Source organism: Schistocerca americana, unplaced genomic scaffold, assembly GCF_021461395.2.
Source record: "Schistocerca americana isolate TAMUIC-IGC-003095 unplaced genomic scaffold, iqSchAmer2.1 HiC_scaffold_1083, whole genome shotgun sequence".
NCBI lineage: Eukaryota > Metazoa > Arthropoda > Insecta > Orthoptera > Acrididae > Schistocerca > Schistocerca americana.
In genome coordinates this window covers 21763-41601 of record NW_025725138.1, presented here as the reverse complement: position 1 = coordinate 41601, position 19839 = coordinate 21763, and the positions used below count along the sequence as shown (strand labels likewise).

At 53.9% G+C, this 19839-nt stretch overlaps 44 non-coding genes across 44 annotated transcripts; all 44 read right to left on the bottom strand.

Moving 5' to 3' along the window:
* Positions 1 to 110: 110 nt before the first annotated feature.
* Trnah-gug lies at positions 111 to 182 on the bottom strand. Its single transcript has one exon. It is a non-coding gene; the product is annotated as a tRNA-His (tRNA).
* Positions 183 to 569: 387 nt separating this feature from the next.
* Positions 570 to 641, bottom strand: Trnae-cuc. Its single transcript has one exon. It is a non-coding gene; the product is annotated as a tRNA-Glu (tRNA).
* A 284-nt stretch (positions 642 to 925) lies between these two features.
* On the bottom strand, positions 926 to 1007 carry Trnal-cag. Its single transcript has one exon. It is a non-coding gene; the product is annotated as a tRNA-Leu (tRNA).
* Positions 1008 to 1088: 81 nt separating this feature from the next.
* Trnal-uag lies at positions 1089 to 1170 on the bottom strand. Its single transcript has one exon. It is a non-coding gene; the product is annotated as a tRNA-Leu (tRNA).
* Positions 1171 to 1917: 747 nt separating this feature from the next.
* Trnah-gug lies at positions 1918 to 1989 on the bottom strand. Its single transcript has one exon. It is a non-coding gene; the product is annotated as a tRNA-His (tRNA).
* Positions 1990 to 2376: 387 nt separating this feature from the next.
* On the bottom strand, positions 2377 to 2448 carry Trnae-cuc. The gene has a single exon. It is a non-coding gene; the product is annotated as a tRNA-Glu (tRNA).
* A 283-nt stretch (positions 2449 to 2731) lies between these two features.
* Positions 2732 to 2813, bottom strand: Trnal-cag. The gene has a single exon. It is a non-coding gene; the product is annotated as a tRNA-Leu (tRNA).
* An 80-nt stretch (positions 2814 to 2893) lies between these two features.
* Positions 2894 to 2975, bottom strand: Trnal-uag. The gene has a single exon. It is a non-coding gene; the product is annotated as a tRNA-Leu (tRNA).
* Positions 2976 to 3722: 747 nt separating this feature from the next.
* Trnah-gug lies at positions 3723 to 3794 on the bottom strand. Its single transcript has one exon. It is a non-coding gene; the product is annotated as a tRNA-His (tRNA).
* A 386-nt stretch (positions 3795 to 4180) lies between these two features.
* Positions 4181 to 4252, bottom strand: Trnae-cuc. Its single transcript has one exon. It is a non-coding gene; the product is annotated as a tRNA-Glu (tRNA).
* A 283-nt stretch (positions 4253 to 4535) lies between these two features.
* Positions 4536 to 4617, bottom strand: Trnal-cag. The gene has a single exon. It is a non-coding gene; the product is annotated as a tRNA-Leu (tRNA).
* An 80-nt stretch (positions 4618 to 4697) lies between these two features.
* Trnal-uag lies at positions 4698 to 4779 on the bottom strand. The gene has a single exon. It is a non-coding gene; the product is annotated as a tRNA-Leu (tRNA).
* Positions 4780 to 5526: 747 nt separating this feature from the next.
* On the bottom strand, positions 5527 to 5598 carry Trnah-gug. The gene has a single exon. It is a non-coding gene; the product is annotated as a tRNA-His (tRNA).
* A 386-nt stretch (positions 5599 to 5984) lies between these two features.
* On the bottom strand, positions 5985 to 6056 carry Trnae-cuc. The gene has a single exon. It is a non-coding gene; the product is annotated as a tRNA-Glu (tRNA).
* Positions 6057 to 6339: 283 nt separating this feature from the next.
* Trnal-cag lies at positions 6340 to 6421 on the bottom strand. The gene has a single exon. It is a non-coding gene; the product is annotated as a tRNA-Leu (tRNA).
* An 80-nt stretch (positions 6422 to 6501) lies between these two features.
* Positions 6502 to 6583, bottom strand: Trnal-uag. Its single transcript has one exon. It is a non-coding gene; the product is annotated as a tRNA-Leu (tRNA).
* A 747-nt stretch (positions 6584 to 7330) lies between these two features.
* On the bottom strand, positions 7331 to 7402 carry Trnah-gug. The gene has a single exon. It is a non-coding gene; the product is annotated as a tRNA-His (tRNA).
* Positions 7403 to 7788: 386 nt separating this feature from the next.
* Trnae-cuc lies at positions 7789 to 7860 on the bottom strand. Its single transcript has one exon. It is a non-coding gene; the product is annotated as a tRNA-Glu (tRNA).
* Positions 7861 to 8143: 283 nt separating this feature from the next.
* Positions 8144 to 8225, bottom strand: Trnal-cag. Its single transcript has one exon. It is a non-coding gene; the product is annotated as a tRNA-Leu (tRNA).
* An 80-nt stretch (positions 8226 to 8305) lies between these two features.
* Positions 8306 to 8387, bottom strand: Trnal-uag. Its single transcript has one exon. It is a non-coding gene; the product is annotated as a tRNA-Leu (tRNA).
* Positions 8388 to 9134: 747 nt separating this feature from the next.
* Positions 9135 to 9206, bottom strand: Trnah-gug. The gene has a single exon. It is a non-coding gene; the product is annotated as a tRNA-His (tRNA).
* A 386-nt stretch (positions 9207 to 9592) lies between these two features.
* On the bottom strand, positions 9593 to 9664 carry Trnae-cuc. Its single transcript has one exon. It is a non-coding gene; the product is annotated as a tRNA-Glu (tRNA).
* A 283-nt stretch (positions 9665 to 9947) lies between these two features.
* Positions 9948 to 10029, bottom strand: Trnal-cag. The gene has a single exon. It is a non-coding gene; the product is annotated as a tRNA-Leu (tRNA).
* Positions 10030 to 10109: 80 nt separating this feature from the next.
* Positions 10110 to 10191, bottom strand: Trnal-uag. Its single transcript has one exon. It is a non-coding gene; the product is annotated as a tRNA-Leu (tRNA).
* Positions 10192 to 10938: 747 nt separating this feature from the next.
* Positions 10939 to 11010, bottom strand: Trnah-gug. Its single transcript has one exon. It is a non-coding gene; the product is annotated as a tRNA-His (tRNA).
* Positions 11011 to 11396: 386 nt separating this feature from the next.
* Positions 11397 to 11468, bottom strand: Trnae-cuc. The gene has a single exon. It is a non-coding gene; the product is annotated as a tRNA-Glu (tRNA).
* Positions 11469 to 11751: 283 nt separating this feature from the next.
* Trnal-cag lies at positions 11752 to 11833 on the bottom strand. The gene has a single exon. It is a non-coding gene; the product is annotated as a tRNA-Leu (tRNA).
* Positions 11834 to 11913: 80 nt separating this feature from the next.
* Positions 11914 to 11995, bottom strand: Trnal-uag. The gene has a single exon. It is a non-coding gene; the product is annotated as a tRNA-Leu (tRNA).
* A 747-nt stretch (positions 11996 to 12742) lies between these two features.
* On the bottom strand, positions 12743 to 12814 carry Trnah-gug. The gene has a single exon. It is a non-coding gene; the product is annotated as a tRNA-His (tRNA).
* Positions 12815 to 13200: 386 nt separating this feature from the next.
* On the bottom strand, positions 13201 to 13272 carry Trnae-cuc. The gene has a single exon. It is a non-coding gene; the product is annotated as a tRNA-Glu (tRNA).
* Positions 13273 to 13555: 283 nt separating this feature from the next.
* On the bottom strand, positions 13556 to 13637 carry Trnal-cag. Its single transcript has one exon. It is a non-coding gene; the product is annotated as a tRNA-Leu (tRNA).
* An 80-nt stretch (positions 13638 to 13717) lies between these two features.
* Trnal-uag lies at positions 13718 to 13799 on the bottom strand. Its single transcript has one exon. It is a non-coding gene; the product is annotated as a tRNA-Leu (tRNA).
* Positions 13800 to 14546: 747 nt separating this feature from the next.
* Positions 14547 to 14618, bottom strand: Trnah-gug. The gene has a single exon. It is a non-coding gene; the product is annotated as a tRNA-His (tRNA).
* A 386-nt stretch (positions 14619 to 15004) lies between these two features.
* Positions 15005 to 15076, bottom strand: Trnae-cuc. The gene has a single exon. It is a non-coding gene; the product is annotated as a tRNA-Glu (tRNA).
* A 283-nt stretch (positions 15077 to 15359) lies between these two features.
* On the bottom strand, positions 15360 to 15441 carry Trnal-cag. Its single transcript has one exon. It is a non-coding gene; the product is annotated as a tRNA-Leu (tRNA).
* An 80-nt stretch (positions 15442 to 15521) lies between these two features.
* Trnal-uag lies at positions 15522 to 15603 on the bottom strand. Its single transcript has one exon. It is a non-coding gene; the product is annotated as a tRNA-Leu (tRNA).
* Positions 15604 to 16350: 747 nt separating this feature from the next.
* On the bottom strand, positions 16351 to 16422 carry Trnah-gug. Its single transcript has one exon. It is a non-coding gene; the product is annotated as a tRNA-His (tRNA).
* A 386-nt stretch (positions 16423 to 16808) lies between these two features.
* On the bottom strand, positions 16809 to 16880 carry Trnae-cuc. The gene has a single exon. It is a non-coding gene; the product is annotated as a tRNA-Glu (tRNA).
* A 283-nt stretch (positions 16881 to 17163) lies between these two features.
* Trnal-cag lies at positions 17164 to 17245 on the bottom strand. Its single transcript has one exon. It is a non-coding gene; the product is annotated as a tRNA-Leu (tRNA).
* An 80-nt stretch (positions 17246 to 17325) lies between these two features.
* Positions 17326 to 17407, bottom strand: Trnal-uag. Its single transcript has one exon. It is a non-coding gene; the product is annotated as a tRNA-Leu (tRNA).
* A 747-nt stretch (positions 17408 to 18154) lies between these two features.
* Positions 18155 to 18226, bottom strand: Trnah-gug. The gene has a single exon. It is a non-coding gene; the product is annotated as a tRNA-His (tRNA).
* Positions 18227 to 18612: 386 nt separating this feature from the next.
* On the bottom strand, positions 18613 to 18684 carry Trnae-cuc. Its single transcript has one exon. It is a non-coding gene; the product is annotated as a tRNA-Glu (tRNA).
* Positions 18685 to 18967: 283 nt separating this feature from the next.
* On the bottom strand, positions 18968 to 19049 carry Trnal-cag. The gene has a single exon. It is a non-coding gene; the product is annotated as a tRNA-Leu (tRNA).
* Positions 19050 to 19129: 80 nt separating this feature from the next.
* Trnal-uag lies at positions 19130 to 19211 on the bottom strand. The gene has a single exon. It is a non-coding gene; the product is annotated as a tRNA-Leu (tRNA).
* Between the last annotated feature and the right edge of the window lie 628 nt (positions 19212 to 19839).

The following is a 19839-nucleotide window of genomic DNA, read 5'->3' as shown; positions in this document are numbered from 1 at the left end:
GAAGTGGTAGTGCAAACTGCGGCCTGCGGAACACGAGTGAAAAAATCAACAGAGTACTGTCATTTCGAGTACTCGTCATTGCAACGGCAGCAAGGCAAAACTTTCAAAATTGCCGTGACCAGGATTCGAACCTGGGTTATTGCGGCCACAACGCAATGTCCTAACCACTAGACGATCACGGCCATGGCCACGGAGGCGCACGCGAAGGCAGCTGGCTCGAATGCAAGTGGCGATACCCAGCAAAGCCTAGGCCAAGGTGTACGCCACAGCAGTGTCAGACACGGTCTCCATCACATGTATACGAGCAAAATGAACGTGCCTGCGCTGTCAGGACACTAACTACAGTGGTTAGCTGCATTCACCTCCGTGGCAATGTCTTGCAGTCCTCCAAGCCTCTTGACTACAGGTACCGGTATGTGGCTCGATAACAAGTGGATAGACGCCGCATCTCTCTCGCCGTCAGGTGTTGCCGCGAGTCATACTTAACGTAGCTTTCTGCACGCGTCAGCGTAGCGTCAGTCGAGCAAAGTCGAGACAAGTCGCATAAGAGGAGCAATAAAAACGCGCAATTCCGGTACCGGGAATCGAACCCGGGCCTCCTGGGTGAGAGCCAGGTATCCTAGCCACTAGACCACACCGGATAACGACGGCAGTGCTCTTTCCAGCGAACGCAGCAGCCACCCACGGTTGACTGACGACAACTGTAAAAAATCCACTCTCTCGCGTTATAGAACGGCGTGCTCCGGACGCATTTCGTGGAGACGAACGCCAGCAATGATGAGAGCAAAAGGTGCCTGAAAATCCTGTCGTTGCACCACGCACTGTTCTACGACAATTCACCAAGCAGACGCTCACGCCTTGTTGTGCTGTTTCCTTTGCGGGCAATGAGTGCATCTGCCTTCGACACAGGAAAACATTACACGTTTGGCAGCTGTGGGATTCGAACCCACGCCTCCGAAGAGAATGGTGCCTGAAACCAGCGCCTTAGACCGCTCGGCCACGCTACCTACACAACACGCGCGTCACAAGAGCTGCGTCCCACTCCACGAGAACACACCGCAACGGCACAAAAATGAGACGTAAAAAGTGGGCAACGGTGGGATTCGAACCCACGCCTCCGAAGAGACTGGTGCCTAAAACCAGCGCCTTAGACCGCTCGGCCACGTTACCGTTGGGGCAGCAGCGGCAAAACGTTTCCTTTGTACTACAAAGATCACTTCGAAATGGAAGTATCTTGGCAATCGCCGTGCCATGTATTTCCACTGCTCTCCCACTGGAAGCGTCTCTTTAGGCCATCCACAGCAAGAAAAAGCCGTGCCCGCCGTATGGTAGCGACGCCACTTGTCTGTAACTGTCGCAGTTAAGGAGACAGCGTCAAGAGACGTTTTCGTACCGTGACCAGGTTTCGAACCTGGGCCTTCCGTAACCACTAAAGTATCGTAGCTGTAACTGTCAGGCGGAGCTAGAATGCTCCATGTATCAAACATATGTGAGCTCAAGGAGGTTACACTTGAAGAAAAAGCGCCAGGTTAACGCGATCACAGCAAAACCGCCGGCAGCTACGGGATTCGAAACCGCGCCTACAGAGATACTGGTGCCTTAAACCAGCGCCTTAAAGCGCTCGGCCACGCTACATGCGCTGCTTGGTGCGCCAGTGTTCCTAGCATTTGTACAAACAGTGCACGCCACAGCTTCCTGTTCTGCTGGGACTGGCTGCTCATCCATCGCACTTCAAACAACTGCCCTTTTCGACTACAGAGAGCAGCGGACGTCTGCGCTCTGGGAGGCGACATTACGTGTTGGGGATGAAGTGGTAGTGCAAACTGCGGCCTGCGGAACACGAGTGAAAAAATCAACAGAGTACTGTCATTTCGAGTACTCGTCATTGCAACGGCAGCAAGGCAAAACTTTCAAAATTGCCGTGACCAGGATTCGAACCTGGGTTATTGCGGCCACAACGCAATGTCCTAACCACTAGACGATCACGGCCATGGCCACGGAGGCGCACGCGAAGGCAGCTGGCTCGAATGCAAGTGGCGATACCCAGCAAAGCCTAGGCCAAGGTGTACGCCACAGCAGTGTCAGACACGGTCTCCATCACATGTATACGAGCAAATGAACGTGCCTGCGCTGTCAGGACACTAACTACAGTGGTTAGCTGCATTCACCTCCGTGGCAATGTCTTGCAGTCCTCCAAGCCTCTTGACTACAGGTACCGGTATGTGGCTCGATAACAAGTGGATAGACGCCGCATCTCTCTCGCCGTCAGGTGTTGCCGCGAGTCATACTTAACGTAGCTTTCTGCACGCGTCAGCGTAGCGTCAGTCGAGCAAAGTCGAGACAAGTCGCATAAGAGGAGCAATAAAAACCGCGCAATTCCGGTACCGGGAATCGAACCCGGGCCTCCTGGGTGAGAGCCAGGTATCCTAGCCACTAGACCACACCGGATAACGACGGCAGTGCTCTTTCCAGCGAACGCAGCAGCCACCCACGGTTGACTGACGACAACTGTAAAAAATCCACTCTCTCGCGTTATAGAACGGCGTGCTCCGGACGCATTTCGTGGAGACGAACGCCAGCAATGATGAGAGCAAAAGGTGCCTGAAAATCCTGTCGTTGCACCACGCACTGTTCTACGACAATTCACCAAGCAGACGCTCACGCCTTGTTGTGCTGTTTCCTTTGCGGGCAATGAGTGCATCTGCCTTCGACACAGGAAACATTACACGTTTGGCAGCTGTGGGATTCGAACCCACGCCTCCGAAGAGAATGGTGCCTGAAACCAGCGCCTTAGACCGCTCGGCCACGCTACCTACACAACACGCGCGTCACAAGAGCTGCGTCCCACTCCACGAGAACACACCGCAACGGCACAAAAATGAGACGTAAAAAGTGGCAACGGTGGGATTCGAACCCACGCCTCCGAAGAGACTGGTGCCTAAAACCAGCGCCTTAGACCGCTCGGCCACGTTACCGTTGGGGCAGCAGCGGCAAAACGTTTCCTTTGTACTACAAAGATCACTTCGAAATGGAAGTATCTTGGCAATCGCCGTGCCATGTATTTCCACTGCTCTCCCACTGGAAGCGTCTCTTTAGGCCATCCACAGCAAGAAAAAGCCGTGCCCGCCGTATGGTAGCGACGCCACTTGTCTGTAACTGTCGCAGTTAAGGAGACAGCGTCAAGAGACGTTTTCGTACCGTGACCAGGTTTCGAACCTGGGCCTTCCGTAACCACTAAAGTATCGTAGCTGTAACTGTCAGGCGGAGCTAGAATGCTCCATGTATCAAACATATGTGAGCTCAAGGAGGTTACACTTGAAGAAAAAGCGCCAGGTTAACGCGATCACAGCAAAACCGCCGGCAGCTACGGGATTCGAAACCGCGCCTACAGAGATACTGGTGCCTTAAACCAGCGCCTTAAAGCGCTCGGCCACGCTACATGCGCTGCTTGGTGCGCCAGTGTTCCTAGCATTTGTACAAACAGTGCACGCCACAGCTTCCTGTTCTGCTGGGACTGGCTGCTCATCCATCGCACTTCAAACAACTGCCCTTTTCGACTACAGAGAGCAGCGGACGTCTGCGCTCTGGGAGGCGACATTACGTGTTGGGGATGAAGTGGTAGTGCAAACTGCGGCCTGCGGAACACGAGTGAAAAAATCAACAGAGTACTGTCATTTCGAGTACTCGTCATTGCAACGGCAGCAAGGCAAAACTTTCAAAATTGCCGTGACCAGGATTCGAACCTGGGTTATTGCGGCCACAACGCAATGTCCTAACCACTAGACGATCACGGCCATGGCCACGGAGGCGCACGCGAAGGCAGCTGGCTCGAATGCAAGTGGCGATACCCAGCAAAGCCTAGGCCAAGGTGTACGCCACAGCAGTGTCAGACACGGTCTCCATCACATGTATACGAGCAAATGAACGTGCCTGCGCTGTCAGGACACTAACTACAGTGGTTAGCTGCATTCACCTCCGTGGCAATGTCTTGCAGTCCTCCAAGCCTCTTGACTACAGGTACCGGTATGTGGCTCGATAACAAGTGGATAGACGCCGCATCTCTCTCGCCGTCAGGTGTTGCCGCGAGTCATACTTAACGTAGCTTTCTGCACGCGTCAGCGTAGCGTCAGTCGAGCAAAGTCGAGACAAGTCGCATAAGAGGAGCAATAAAAACGCGCAATTCCGGTACCGGGAATCGAACCCGGGCCTCCTGGGTGAGAGCCAGGTATCCTAGCCACTAGACCACACCGGATAACGACGGCAGTGCTCTTTCCAGCGAACGCAGCAGCCACCCACGGTTGACTGACGACAACTGTAAAAAATCCACTCTCTCGCGTTATAGAACGGCGTGCTCCGGACGCATTTCGTGGAGACGAACGCCAGCAATGATGAGAGCAAAAGGTGCCTGAAAATCCTGTCGTTGCACCACGCACTGTTCTACGACAATTCACCAAGCAGACGCTCACGCCTTGTTGTGCTGTTTCCTTTGCGGGCAATGAGTGCATCTGCCTTCGACACAGGAAACATTACACGTTTGGCAGCTGTGGGATTCGAACCCACGCCTCCGAAGAGAATGGTGCCTGAAACCAGCGCCTTAGACCGCTCGGCCACGCTACCTACACAACACGCGCGTCACAAGAGCTGCGTCCCACTCCACGAGAACACACCGCAACGGCACAAAAATGAGACGTAAAAAGTGGCAACGGTGGGATTCGAACCCACGCCTCCGAAGAGACTGGTGCCTAAAACCAGCGCCTTAGACCGCTCGGCCACGTTACCGTTGGGGCAGCAGCGGCAAAACGTTTCCTTTGTACTACAAAGATCACTTCGAAATGGAAGTATCTTGGCAATCGCCGTGCCATGTATTTCCACTGCTCTCCCACTGGAAGCGTCTCTTTAGGCCATCCACAGCAAGAAAAAGCCGTGCCCGCCGTATGGTAGCGACGCCACTTGTCTGTAACTGTCGCAGTTAAGGAGACAGCGTCAAGAGACGTTTTCGTACCGTGACCAGGTTTCGAACCTGGGCCTTCCGTAACCACTAAAGTATCGTAGCTGTAACTGTCAGGCGGAGCTAGAATGCTCCATGTATCAAACATATGTGAGCTCAAGGAGGTTACACTTGAAGAAAAAGCGCCAGGTTAACGCGATCACAGCAAAACCGCCGGCAGCTACGGGATTCGAAACCGCGCCTACAGAGATACTGGTGCCTTAAACCAGCGCCTTAAAGCGCTCGGCCACGCTACATGCGCTGCTTGGTGCGCCAGTGTTCCTAGCATTTGTACAAACAGTGCACGCCACAGCTTCCTGTTCTGCTGGGACTGGCTGCTCATCCATCGCACTTCAAACAACTGCCCTTTTCGACTACAGAGAGCAGCGGACGTCTGCGCTCTGGGAGGCGACATTACGTGTTGGGGATGAAGTGGTAGTGCAAACTGCGGCCTGCGGAACACGAGTGAAAAAATCAACAGAGTACTGTCATTTCGAGTACTCGTCATTGCAACGGCAGCAAGGCAAAACTTTCAAAATTGCCGTGACCAGGATTCGAACCTGGGTTATTGCGGCCACAACGCAATGTCCTAACCACTAGACGATCACGGCCATGGCCACGGAGGCGCACGCGAAGGCAGCTGGCTCGAATGCAAGTGGCGATACCCAGCAAAGCCTAGGCCAAGGTGTACGCCACAGCAGTGTCAGACACGGTCTCCATCACATGTATACGAGCAAATGAACGTGCCTGCGCTGTCAGGACACTAACTACAGTGGTTAGCTGCATTCACCTCCGTGGCAATGTCTTGCAGTCCTCCAAGCCTCTTGACTACAGGTACCGGTATGTGGCTCGATAACAAGTGGATAGACGCCGCATCTCTCTCGCCGTCAGGTGTTGCCGCGAGTCATACTTAACGTAGCTTTCTGCACGCGTCAGCGTAGCGTCAGTCGAGCAAAGTCGAGACAAGTCGCATAAGAGGAGCAATAAAAACGCGCAATTCCGGTACCGGGAATCGAACCCGGGCCTCCTGGGTGAGAGCCAGGTATCCTAGCCACTAGACCACACCGGATAACGACGGCAGTGCTCTTTCCAGCGAACGCAGCAGCCACCCACGGTTGACTGACGACAACTGTAAAAAATCCACTCTCTCGCGTTATAGAACGGCGTGCTCCGGACGCATTTCGTGGAGACGAACGCCAGCAATGATGAGAGCAAAAGGTGCCTGAAAATCCTGTCGTTGCACCACGCACTGTTCTACGACAATTCACCAAGCAGACGCTCACGCCTTGTTGTGCTGTTTCCTTTGCGGGCAATGAGTGCATCTGCCTTCGACACAGGAAACATTACACGTTTGGCAGCTGTGGGATTCGAACCCACGCCTCCGAAGAGAATGGTGCCTGAAACCAGCGCCTTAGACCGCTCGGCCACGCTACCTACACAACACGCGCGTCACAAGAGCTGCGTCCCACTCCACGAGAACACACCGCAACGGCACAAAAATGAGACGTAAAAAGTGGCAACGGTGGGATTCGAACCCACGCCTCCGAAGAGACTGGTGCCTAAAACCAGCGCCTTAGACCGCTCGGCCACGTTACCGTTGGGGCAGCAGCGGCAAAACGTTTCCTTTGTACTACAAAGATCACTTCGAAATGGAAGTATCTTGGCAATCGCCGTGCCATGTATTTCCACTGCTCTCCCACTGGAAGCGTCTCTTTAGGCCATCCACAGCAAGAAAAAGCCGTGCCCGCCGTATGGTAGCGACGCCACTTGTCTGTAACTGTCGCAGTTAAGGAGACAGCGTCAAGAGACGTTTTCGTACCGTGACCAGGTTTCGAACCTGGGCCTTCCGTAACCACTAAAGTATCGTAGCTGTAACTGTCAGGCGGAGCTAGAATGCTCCATGTATCAAACATATGTGAGCTCAAGGAGGTTACACTTGAAGAAAAAGCGCCAGGTTAACGCGATCACAGCAAAACCGCCGGCAGCTACGGGATTCGAAACCGCGCCTACAGAGATACTGGTGCCTTAAACCAGCGCCTTAAAGCGCTCGGCCACGCTACATGCGCTGCTTGGTGCGCCAGTGTTCCTAGCATTTGTACAAACAGTGCACGCCACAGCTTCCTGTTCTGCTGGGACTGGCTGCTCATCCATCGCACTTCAAACAACTGCCCTTTTCGACTACAGAGAGCAGCGGACGTCTGCGCTCTGGGAGGCGACATTACGTGTTGGGGATGAAGTGGTAGTGCAAACTGCGGCCTGCGGAACACGAGTGAAAAAATCAACAGAGTACTGTCATTTCGAGTACTCGTCATTGCAACGGCAGCAAGGCAAAACTTTCAAAATTGCCGTGACCAGGATTCGAACCTGGGTTATTGCGGCCACAACGCAATGTCCTAACCACTAGACGATCACGGCCATGGCCACGGAGGCGCACGCGAAGGCAGCTGGCTCGAATGCAAGTGGCGATACCCAGCAAAGCCTAGGCCAAGGTGTACGCCACAGCAGTGTCAGACACGGTCTCCATCACATGTATACGAGCAAATGAACGTGCCTGCGCTGTCAGGACACTAACTACAGTGGTTAGCTGCATTCACCTCCGTGGCAATGTCTTGCAGTCCTCCAAGCCTCTTGACTACAGGTACCGGTATGTGGCTCGATAACAAGTGGATAGACGCCGCATCTCTCTCGCCGTCAGGTGTTGCCGCGAGTCATACTTAACGTAGCTTTCTGCACGCGTCAGCGTAGCGTCAGTCGAGCAAAGTCGAGACAAGTCGCATAAGAGGAGCAATAAAAACGCGCAATTCCGGTACCGGGAATCGAACCCGGGCCTCCTGGGTGAGAGCCAGGTATCCTAGCCACTAGACCACACCGGATAACGACGGCAGTGCTCTTTCCAGCGAACGCAGCAGCCACCCACGGTTGACTGACGACAACTGTAAAAAATCCACTCTCTCGCGTTATAGAACGGCGTGCTCCGGACGCATTTCGTGGAGACGAACGCCAGCAATGATGAGAGCAAAAGGTGCCTGAAAATCCTGTCGTTGCACCACGCACTGTTCTACGACAATTCACCAAGCAGACGCTCACGCCTTGTTGTGCTGTTTCCTTTGCGGGCAATGAGTGCATCTGCCTTCGACACAGGAAACATTACACGTTTGGCAGCTGTGGGATTCGAACCCACGCCTCCGAAGAGAATGGTGCCTGAAACCAGCGCCTTAGACCGCTCGGCCACGCTACCTACACAACACGCGCGTCACAAGAGCTGCGTCCCACTCCACGAGAACACACCGCAACGGCACAAAAATGAGACGTAAAAAGTGGCAACGGTGGGATTCGAACCCACGCCTCCGAAGAGACTGGTGCCTAAAACCAGCGCCTTAGACCGCTCGGCCACGTTACCGTTGGGGCAGCAGCGGCAAAACGTTTCCTTTGTACTACAAAGATCACTTCGAAATGGAAGTATCTTGGCAATCGCCGTGCCATGTATTTCCACTGCTCTCCCACTGGAAGCGTCTCTTTAGGCCATCCACAGCAAGAAAAAGCCGTGCCCGCCGTATGGTAGCGACGCCACTTGTCTGTAACTGTCGCAGTTAAGGAGACAGCGTCAAGAGACGTTTTCGTACCGTGACCAGGTTTCGAACCTGGGCCTTCCGTAACCACTAAAGTATCGTAGCTGTAACTGTCAGGCGGAGCTAGAATGCTCCATGTATCAAACATATGTGAGCTCAAGGAGGTTACACTTGAAGAAAAAGCGCCAGGTTAACGCGATCACAGCAAAACCGCCGGCAGCTACGGGATTCGAAACCGCGCCTACAGAGATACTGGTGCCTTAAACCAGCGCCTTAAAGCGCTCGGCCACGCTACATGCGCTGCTTGGTGCGCCAGTGTTCCTAGCATTTGTACAAACAGTGCACGCCACAGCTTCCTGTTCTGCTGGGACTGGCTGCTCATCCATCGCACTTCAAACAACTGCCCTTTTCGACTACAGAGAGCAGCGGACGTCTGCGCTCTGGGAGGCGACATTACGTGTTGGGGATGAAGTGGTAGTGCAAACTGCGGCCTGCGGAACACGAGTGAAAAAATCAACAGAGTACTGTCATTTCGAGTACTCGTCATTGCAACGGCAGCAAGGCAAAACTTTCAAAATTGCCGTGACCAGGATTCGAACCTGGGTTATTGCGGCCACAACGCAATGTCCTAACCACTAGACGATCACGGCCATGGCCACGGAGGCGCACGCGAAGGCAGCTGGCTCGAATGCAAGTGGCGATACCCAGCAAAGCCTAGGCCAAGGTGTACGCCACAGCAGTGTCAGACACGGTCTCCATCACATGTATACGAGCAAATGAACGTGCCTGCGCTGTCAGGACACTAACTACAGTGGTTAGCTGCATTCACCTCCGTGGCAATGTCTTGCAGTCCTCCAAGCCTCTTGACTACAGGTACCGGTATGTGGCTCGATAACAAGTGGATAGACGCCGCATCTCTCTCGCCGTCAGGTGTTGCCGCGAGTCATACTTAACGTAGCTTTCTGCACGCGTCAGCGTAGCGTCAGTCGAGCAAAGTCGAGACAAGTCGCATAAGAGGAGCAATAAAAACGCGCAATTCCGGTACCGGGAATCGAACCCGGGCCTCCTGGGTGAGAGCCAGGTATCCTAGCCACTAGACCACACCGGATAACGACGGCAGTGCTCTTTCCAGCGAACGCAGCAGCCACCCACGGTTGACTGACGACAACTGTAAAAAATCCACTCTCTCGCGTTATAGAACGGCGTGCTCCGGACGCATTTCGTGGAGACGAACGCCAGCAATGATGAGAGCAAAAGGTGCCTGAAAATCCTGTCGTTGCACCACGCACTGTTCTACGACAATTCACCAAGCAGACGCTCACGCCTTGTTGTGCTGTTTCCTTTGCGGGCAATGAGTGCATCTGCCTTCGACACAGGAAACATTACACGTTTGGCAGCTGTGGGATTCGAACCCACGCCTCCGAAGAGAATGGTGCCTGAAACCAGCGCCTTAGACCGCTCGGCCACGCTACCTACACAACACGCGCGTCACAAGAGCTGCGTCCCACTCCACGAGAACACACCGCAACGGCACAAAAATGAGACGTAAAAAGTGGCAACGGTGGGATTCGAACCCACGCCTCCGAAGAGACTGGTGCCTAAAACCAGCGCCTTAGACCGCTCGGCCACGTTACCGTTGGGGCAGCAGCGGCAAAACGTTTCCTTTGTACTACAAAGATCACTTCGAAATGGAAGTATCTTGGCAATCGCCGTGCCATGTATTTCCACTGCTCTCCCACTGGAAGCGTCTCTTTAGGCCATCCACAGCAAGAAAAAGCCGTGCCCGCCGTATGGTAGCGACGCCACTTGTCTGTAACTGTCGCAGTTAAGGAGACAGCGTCAAGAGACGTTTTCGTACCGTGACCAGGTTTCGAACCTGGGCCTTCCGTAACCACTAAAGTATCGTAGCTGTAACTGTCAGGCGGAGCTAGAATGCTCCATGTATCAAACATATGTGAGCTCAAGGAGGTTACACTTGAAGAAAAAGCGCCAGGTTAACGCGATCACAGCAAAACCGCCGGCAGCTACGGGATTCGAAACCGCGCCTACAGAGATACTGGTGCCTTAAACCAGCGCCTTAAAGCGCTCGGCCACGCTACATGCGCTGCTTGGTGCGCCAGTGTTCCTAGCATTTGTACAAACAGTGCACGCCACAGCTTCCTGTTCTGCTGGGACTGGCTGCTCATCCATCGCACTTCAAACAACTGCCCTTTTCGACTACAGAGAGCAGCGGACGTCTGCGCTCTGGGAGGCGACATTACGTGTTGGGGATGAAGTGGTAGTGCAAACTGCGGCCTGCGGAACACGAGTGAAAAAATCAACAGAGTACTGTCATTTCGAGTACTCGTCATTGCAACGGCAGCAAGGCAAAACTTTCAAAATTGCCGTGACCAGGATTCGAACCTGGGTTATTGCGGCCACAACGCAATGTCCTAACCACTAGACGATCACGGCCATGGCCACGGAGGCGCACGCGAAGGCAGCTGGCTCGAATGCAAGTGGCGATACCCAGCAAAGCCTAGGCCAAGGTGTACGCCACAGCAGTGTCAGACACGGTCTCCATCACATGTATACGAGCAAATGAACGTGCCTGCGCTGTCAGGACACTAACTACAGTGGTTAGCTGCATTCACCTCCGTGGCAATGTCTTGCAGTCCTCCAAGCCTCTTGACTACAGGTACCGGTATGTGGCTCGATAACAAGTGGATAGACGCCGCATCTCTCTCGCCGTCAGGTGTTGCCGCGAGTCATACTTAACGTAGCTTTCTGCACGCGTCAGCGTAGCGTCAGTCGAGCAAAGTCGAGACAAGTCGCATAAGAGGAGCAATAAAAACGCGCAATTCCGGTACCGGGAATCGAACCCGGGCCTCCTGGGTGAGAGCCAGGTATCCTAGCCACTAGACCACACCGGATAACGACGGCAGTGCTCTTTCCAGCGAACGCAGCAGCCACCCACGGTTGACTGACGACAACTGTAAAAAATCCACTCTCTCGCGTTATAGAACGGCGTGCTCCGGACGCATTTCGTGGAGACGAACGCCAGCAATGATGAGAGCAAAAGGTGCCTGAAAATCCTGTCGTTGCACCACGCACTGTTCTACGACAATTCACCAAGCAGACGCTCACGCCTTGTTGTGCTGTTTCCTTTGCGGGCAATGAGTGCATCTGCCTTCGACACAGGAAACATTACACGTTTGGCAGCTGTGGGATTCGAACCCACGCCTCCGAAGAGAATGGTGCCTGAAACCAGCGCCTTAGACCGCTCGGCCACGCTACCTACACAACACGCGCGTCACAAGAGCTGCGTCCCACTCCACGAGAACACACCGCAACGGCACAAAAATGAGACGTAAAAAGTGGCAACGGTGGGATTCGAACCCACGCCTCCGAAGAGACTGGTGCCTAAAACCAGCGCCTTAGACCGCTCGGCCACGTTACCGTTGGGGCAGCAGCGGCAAAACGTTTCCTTTGTACTACAAAGATCACTTCGAAATGGAAGTATCTTGGCAATCGCCGTGCCATGTATTTCCACTGCTCTCCCACTGGAAGCGTCTCTTTAGGCCATCCACAGCAAGAAAAAGCCGTGCCCGCCGTATGGTAGCGACGCCACTTGTCTGTAACTGTCGCAGTTAAGGAGACAGCGTCAAGAGACGTTTTCGTACCGTGACCAGGTTTCGAACCTGGGCCTTCCGTAACCACTAAAGTATCGTAGCTGTAACTGTCAGGCGGAGCTAGAATGCTCCATGTATCAAACATATGTGAGCTCAAGGAGGTTACACTTGAAGAAAAAGCGCCAGGTTAACGCGATCACAGCAAAACCGCCGGCAGCTACGGGATTCGAAACCGCGCCTACAGAGATACTGGTGCCTTAAACCAGCGCCTTAAAGCGCTCGGCCACGCTACATGCGCTGCTTGGTGCGCCAGTGTTCCTAGCATTTGTACAAACAGTGCACGCCACAGCTTCCTGTTCTGCTGGGACTGGCTGCTCATCCATCGCACTTCAAACAACTGCCCTTTTCGACTACAGAGAGCAGCGGACGTCTGCGCTCTGGGAGGCGACATTACGTGTTGGGGATGAAGTGGTAGTGCAAACTGCGGCCTGCGGAACACGAGTGAAAAAATCAACAGAGTACTGTCATTTCGAGTACTCGTCATTGCAACGGCAGCAAGGCAAAACTTTCAAAATTGCCGTGACCAGGATTCGAACCTGGGTTATTGCGGCCACAACGCAATGTCCTAACCACTAGACGATCACGGCCATGGCCACGGAGGCGCACGCGAAGGCAGCTGGCTCGAATGCAAGTGGCGATACCCAGCAAAGCCTAGGCCAAGGTGTACGCCACAGCAGTGTCAGACACGGTCTCCATCACATGTATACGAGCAAATGAACGTGCCTGCGCTGTCAGGACACTAACTACAGTGGTTAGCTGCATTCACCTCCGTGGCAATGTCTTGCAGTCCTCCAAGCCTCTTGACTACAGGTACCGGTATGTGGCTCGATAACAAGTGGATAGACGCCGCATCTCTCTCGCCGTCAGGTGTTGCCGCGAGTCATACTTAACGTAGCTTTCTGCACGCGTCAGCGTAGCGTCAGTCGAGCAAAGTCGAGACAAGTCGCATAAGAGGAGCAATAAAAACGCGCAATTCCGGTACCGGGAATCGAACCCGGGCCTCCTGGGTGAGAGCCAGGTATCCTAGCCACTAGACCACACCGGATAACGACGGCAGTGCTCTTTCCAGCGAACGCAGCAGCCACCCACGGTTGACTGACGACAACTGTAAAAAATCCACTCTCTCGCGTTATAGAACGGCGTGCTCCGGACGCATTTCGTGGAGACGAACGCCAGCAATGATGAGAGCAAAAGGTGCCTGAAAATCCTGTCGTTGCACCACGCACTGTTCTACGACAATTCACCAAGCAGACGCTCACGCCTTGTTGTGCTGTTTCCTTTGCGGGCAATGAGTGCATCTGCCTTCGACACAGGAAACATTACACGTTTGGCAGCTGTGGGATTCGAACCCACGCCTCCGAAGAGAATGGTGCCTGAAACCAGCGCCTTAGACCGCTCGGCCACGCTACCTACACAACACGCGCGTCACAAGAGCTGCGTCCCACTCCACGAGAACACACCGCAACGGCACAAAAATGAGACGTAAAAAGTGGCAACGGTGGGATTCGAACCCACGCCTCCGAAGAGACTGGTGCCTAAAACCAGCGCCTTAGACCGCTCGGCCACGTTACCGTTGGGGCAGCAGCGGCAAAACGTTTCCTTTGTACTACAAAGATCACTTCGAAATGGAAGTATCTTGGCAATCGCCGTGCCATGTATTTCCACTGCTCTCCCACTGGAAGCGTCTCTTTAGGCCATCCACAGCAAGAAAAAGCCGTGCCCGCCGTATGGTAGCGACGCCACTTGTCTGTAACTGTCGCAGTTAAGGAGACAGCGTCAAGAGACGTTTTCGTACCGTGACCAGGTTTCGAACCTGGGCCTTCCGTAACCACTAAAGTATCGTAGCTGTAACTGTCAGGCGGAGCTAGAATGCTCCATGTATCAAACATATGTGAGCTCAAGGAGGTTACACTTGAAGAAAAAGCGCCAGGTTAACGCGATCACAGCAAAACCGCCGGCAGCTACGGGATTCGAAACCGCGCCTACAGAGATACTGGTGCCTTAAACCAGCGCCTTAAAGCGCTCGGCCACGCTACATGCGCTGCTTGGTGCGCCAGTGTTCCTAGCATTTGTACAAACAGTGCACGCCACAGCTTCCTGTTCTGCTGGGACTGGCTGCTCATCCATCGCACTTCAAACAACTGCCCTTTTCGACTACAGAGAGCAGCGGACGTCTGCGCTCTGGGAGGCGACATTACGTGTTGGGGATGAAGTGGTAGTGCAAACTGCGGCCTGCGGAACACGAGTGAAAAAATCAACAGAGTACTGTCATTTCGAGTACTCGTCATTGCAACGGCAGCAAGGCAAAACTTTCAAAATTGCCGTGACCAGGATTCGAACCTGGGTTATTGCGGCCACAACGCAATGTCCTAACCACTAGACGATCACGGCCATGGCCACGGAGGCGCACGCGAAGGCAGCTGGCTCGAATGCAAGTGGCGATACCCAGCAAAGCCTAGGCCAAGGTGTACGCCACAGCAGTGTCAGACACGGTCTCCATCACATGTATACGAGCAAATGAACGTGCCTGCGCTGTCAGGACACTAACTACAGTGGTTAGCTGCATTCACCTCCGTGGCAATGTCTTGCAGTCCTCCAAGCCTCTTGACTACAGGTACCGGTATGTGGCTCGATAACAAGTGGATAGACGCCGCATCTCTCTCGCCGTCAGGTGTTGCCGCGAGTCATACTTAACGTAGCTTTCTGCACGCGTCAGCGTAGCGTCAGTCGAGCAAAGTCGAGACAAGTCGCATAAGAGGAGCAATAAAAACGCGCAATTCCGGTACCGGGAATCGAACCCGGGCCTCCTGGGTGAGAGCCAGGTATCCTAGCCACTAGACCACACCGGATAACGACGGCAGTGCTCTTTCCAGCGAACGCAGCAGCCACCCACGGTTGACTGACGACAACTGTAAAAAATCCACTCTCTCGCGTTATAGAACGGCGTGCTCCGGACGCATTTCGTGGAGACGAACGCCAGCAATGATGAGAGCAAAAGGTGCCTGAAAATCCTGTCGTTGCACCACGCACTGTTCTACGACAATTCACCAAGCAGACGCTCACGCCTTGTTGTGCTGTTTCCTTTGCGGGCAATGAGTGCATCTGCCTTCGACACAGGAAACATTACACGTTTGGCAGCTGTGGGATTCGAACCCACGCCTCCGAAGAGAATGGTGCCTGAAACCAGCGCCTTAGACCGCTCGGCCACGCTACCTACACAACACGCGCGTCACAAGAGCTGCGTCCCACTCCACGAGAACACACCGCAACGGCACAAAAATGAGACGTAAAAAGTGGCAACGGTGGGATTCGAACCCACGCCTCCGAAGAGACTGGTGCCTAAAACCAGCGCCTTAGACCGCTCGGCCACGTTACCGTTGGGGCAGCAGCGGCAAAACGTTTCCTTTGTACTACAAAGATCACTTCGAAATGGAAGTATCTTGGCAATCGCCGTGCCATGTATTTCCACTGCTCTCCCACTGGAAGCGTCTCTTTAGGCCATCCACAGCAAGAAAAAGCCGTGCCCGCCGTATGGTAGCGACGCCACTTGTCTGTAGCTGTCGCAGTTAAGGAGACAGCGTCAAGAGACGTTTTCGTACCGTGACCAGGTTTCGAACCTGGGCCTTCCGTAACCACTAAAGTATCGTAGCTGTAACTGTCAGGCGGAGCTAGAATGCTCCATGTATCAAACATATGTGAGCTCAAGGAGGTTACACTTGAAGAAAAAGCGCCAGGTTAACGCGATCACAGCAAAACCGCCGGCAGCTACGGGATTCAAAACCGCGCCTACAGAGATACTGGTGCCTTAAACCAGCGCCTTAAAGCGCTCGGCCACGCTACATGCGCTGCTTGGTGCGCCAGTGTTCCTAGCATTTGTACAAACAGTGCACGCCACAGCTTCCTGTTCTGCTGGGACTGGCTGCTCATCCATCGCACTTCAAACAACTGCCCTTTTCGACTACAGAGAGCAGCGGACGTCTGCGCTCTGGGAGGCGACATTACGTGTTGGGGATGAAGTGGTAGTGCAAACTGCGGCCTGCGGAACACGAGTGAAAAAATCAACAGAGTACTGTCATTTCGAGTACTCGTCATTGCAACGGCAGCAAGGCAAAACTTTCAAAATTGCCGTGACCAGGATTCGAACCTGGGTTATTGCGGCCACAACGCAATGTCCTAACCACTAGACGATCACGGCCATGGCCACGGAGGCGCACGCGAAGGCAGCTGGCTCGAATGCAAGTGGCGATACCCAGCAAAGCCTAGGCCAAGGTGTACGCCACAGCAGTGTCAGACACGGTCTCCATCACATGTATACGAGCAAATGAACGTGCCTGCGCTGTCAGGACACTAACTACAGTGGTTAGCTGCATTCACCTCCGTGGCAATGTCTTGCAGTCCTCCAAGCCTCTTGACTACAGGTACCGGTATGTGGCTCGATAACAAGTGGATAGACGCCGCATCTCTCTCGCCGTCAGGTGTTGCCGCGAGTCATACTTAACGTAGCTTTCTGCACGCGTCAGCGTAGCGTCAGTCGAGCAAAGTCGAGACAAGTCGCATAAGAGGAGCAATAAAAACGCGCAATTCCGGTACCGGGAATCGAACCCGGGCCTCCTGGGTGAGAGCCAGGTATCCTAGCCACTAGACCACACCGGATAACGACGGCAGTGCTCTTTCCAGCGAACGCAGCAGCCACCCACGGTTGACTGACGACAACTGTAAAAAATCCACTCTCTCGCGTTATAGAACGGCGTGCTCCGGACGCATTTCGTGGAGACGAACGCCAGCAATGATGAGAGCAAAAGGTGCCTGAAAATCCTGTCGTTGCACCACGCACTGTTCTACGACAATTCACCAAGCAGACGCTCACGCCTTGTTGTGCTGTTTCCTTTGCGGGCAATGAGTGCATCTGCCTTCGACACAGGAAACATTACACGTTTGGCAGCTGTGGGATTCGAACCCACGCCTCCGAAGAGAATGGTGCCTGAAACCAGCGCCTTAGACCGCTCGGCCACGCTACCTACACAACACGCGCGTCACAAGAGCTGCGTCCCACTCCACGAGAACACACCGCAACGGCACAAAAATGAGACGTAAAAAGTGGCAACGGTGGGATTCGAACCCACGCCTCCGAAGAGACTGGTGCCTAAAACCAGCGCCTTAGACCGCTCGGCCACGTTACCGTTGGGGCAGCAGCGGCAAAACGTTTCCTTTGTACTACAAAGATCACTTCGAAATGGAAGTATCTTGGCAATCGCCGTGCCATGTATTTCCACTGCTCTCCCACTGGAAGCGTCTCTTTAGGCCATCCACAGCAAGAAAAAGCCGTGCCCGCCGTATGGTAGCGACGCCACTTGTCTGTAGCTGTCGCAGTTAAGGAGACAGCGTCAAGAGACGTTTTCGTACCGTGACCAGGTTTCGAACCTGGGCCTTCCGTAACCACTAAAGTATCGTAGCTGTAACTGTCAGGCGGAGCTAGAATGCTCCATGTATCAAACATATGTGAGCTCAAGGAGGTTACACTTGAAGAAAAAGCGCCAGGTTAACGCGATCACAGCAAAACCGCCGGCAGCTACGGGATTCAAAACCGCGCCTACAGAGATACTGGTGCCTTAAACCAGCGCCTTAAAGCGCTCGGCCACGCTACATGCGCTGCTTGGTGCGCCAGTGTTCCTAGCATTTGTACAAACAGTGCACGCCACAGCTTCCTGTTCTGCTGGGACTGGCTGCTCATCCATCGCACTTCAAACAACTGCCCTTTTCGACTACAGAGAGCAGCGGACGTCTGCGCTCTGGGAGGCGACATTACGTGTTGGGGATGAAGTGGTAGTGCAAACTGCGGCCTGCGGAACACGAGTGAAAAAATCAACAGAGTACTGTCATTTCGAGTACTCGTCATTGCAACGGCAGCAAGGCAAAACTTTCAAAATTGCCGTGACCAGGATTCGAACCTGGGTTATTGCGGCCACAACGCAATGTCCTAACCACTAGACGATCACGGCCATGGCCACGGAGGCGCACGCGAAGGCAGCTGGCTCGAATGCAAGTGGCGATACCCAGCAAAGCCTAGGCCAAGGTGTACGCCACAGCAGTGTCAGACACGGTCTCCATCACATGTATACGAGCAAATGAACGTGCCTGCGCTGTCAGGACACTAACTACAGTGGTTAGCTGCATTCACCTCCGTGGCAATGTCTTGCAGTCCTCCAAGCCTCTTGACTACAGGTACCGGTATGTGGCTCGATAACAAGTGGATAGACGCCGCATCTCTCTCGCCGTCAGGTGTTGCCGCGAGTCATACTTAACGTAGCTTTCTGCACGCGTCAGCGTAGCGTCAGTCGAGCAAAGTCGAGACAAGTCGCATAAGAGGAGCAATAAAAACGCGCAATTCCGGTACCGGGAATCGAACCCGGGCCTCCTGGGTGAGAGCCAGGTATCCTAGCCACTAGACCACACCGGATAACGACGGCAGTGCTCTTTCCAGCGAACGCAGCAGCCACCCACGGTTGACTGACGACAACTGTAAAAAATCCACTCTCTCGCGTTATAGAACGGCGTGCTCCGGACGCATTTCGTGGAGACGAACGCCAGCAATGATGAGAGCAAAAGGTGCCTGAAAATCCTGTCGTTGCACCACGCACTGTTCTACGACAATTCACCAAGCAGACGCTCACGCCTTGTTGTGCTGTTTCCTTTGCGGGCAATGAGTGCATCTGCCTTCGACACAGGAAACATTACACGTTTGGCAGCTGTGGGATTCGAACCCACGCCTCCGAAGAGAATGGTGCCTGAAACCAGCGCCTTAGACCGCTCGGCCACGCTACCTACACAACACGCGCGTCACAAGAGCTGCGTCCCACTCCACGAGAACACACCGCAACGGCACAAAAATGAGACGTAAAAAGTGGCAACGGTGGGATTCGAACCCACGCCTCCGAAGAGACTGGTGCCTAAAACCAGCGCCTTAGACCGCTCGGCCACGTTACCGTTGGGGCAGCAGCGGCAAAACGTTTCCTTTGTACTACAAAGATCACTTCGAAATGGAAGTATCTTGGCAATCGCCGTGCCATGTATTTCCACTGCTCTCCCACTGGAAGCGTCTCTTTAGGCCATCCACAGCAAGAAAAAGCCGTGCCCGCCGTATGGTAGCGACGCCACTTGTCTGTAACTGTCGCAGTTAAGGAGACAGCGTCAAGAGACGTTTTCGTACCGTGACCAGGTTTCGAACCTGGGCCTTCCGTAACCACTAAAGTATCGTAGCTGTAACTGTCAGGCGGAGCTAGAATGCTCCATGTATCAAACATATGTGAGCTCAAGGAGGTTACACTTGAAGAAAAAGCGCCAGGTTAACGCGATCACAGCAAAACCGCCGGCAGCTACGGGATTCGAAACCGCGCCTACAGAGATACTGGTGCCTTAAACCAGCGCCTTAAAGCGCTCGGCCACGCTACATGCGCTGCTTGGTGCGCCAGTGTTCCTAGCATTTGTACAAACAGTGCACGCCACAGCTTCCTGTTCTGCTGGGACTGGCTGCTCATCCATCGCACTTCAAACAACTGCCCTTTTCGACTACAGAGAGCAGCGGACGTCTGCGCTCTGGGAGGCGACATTACGT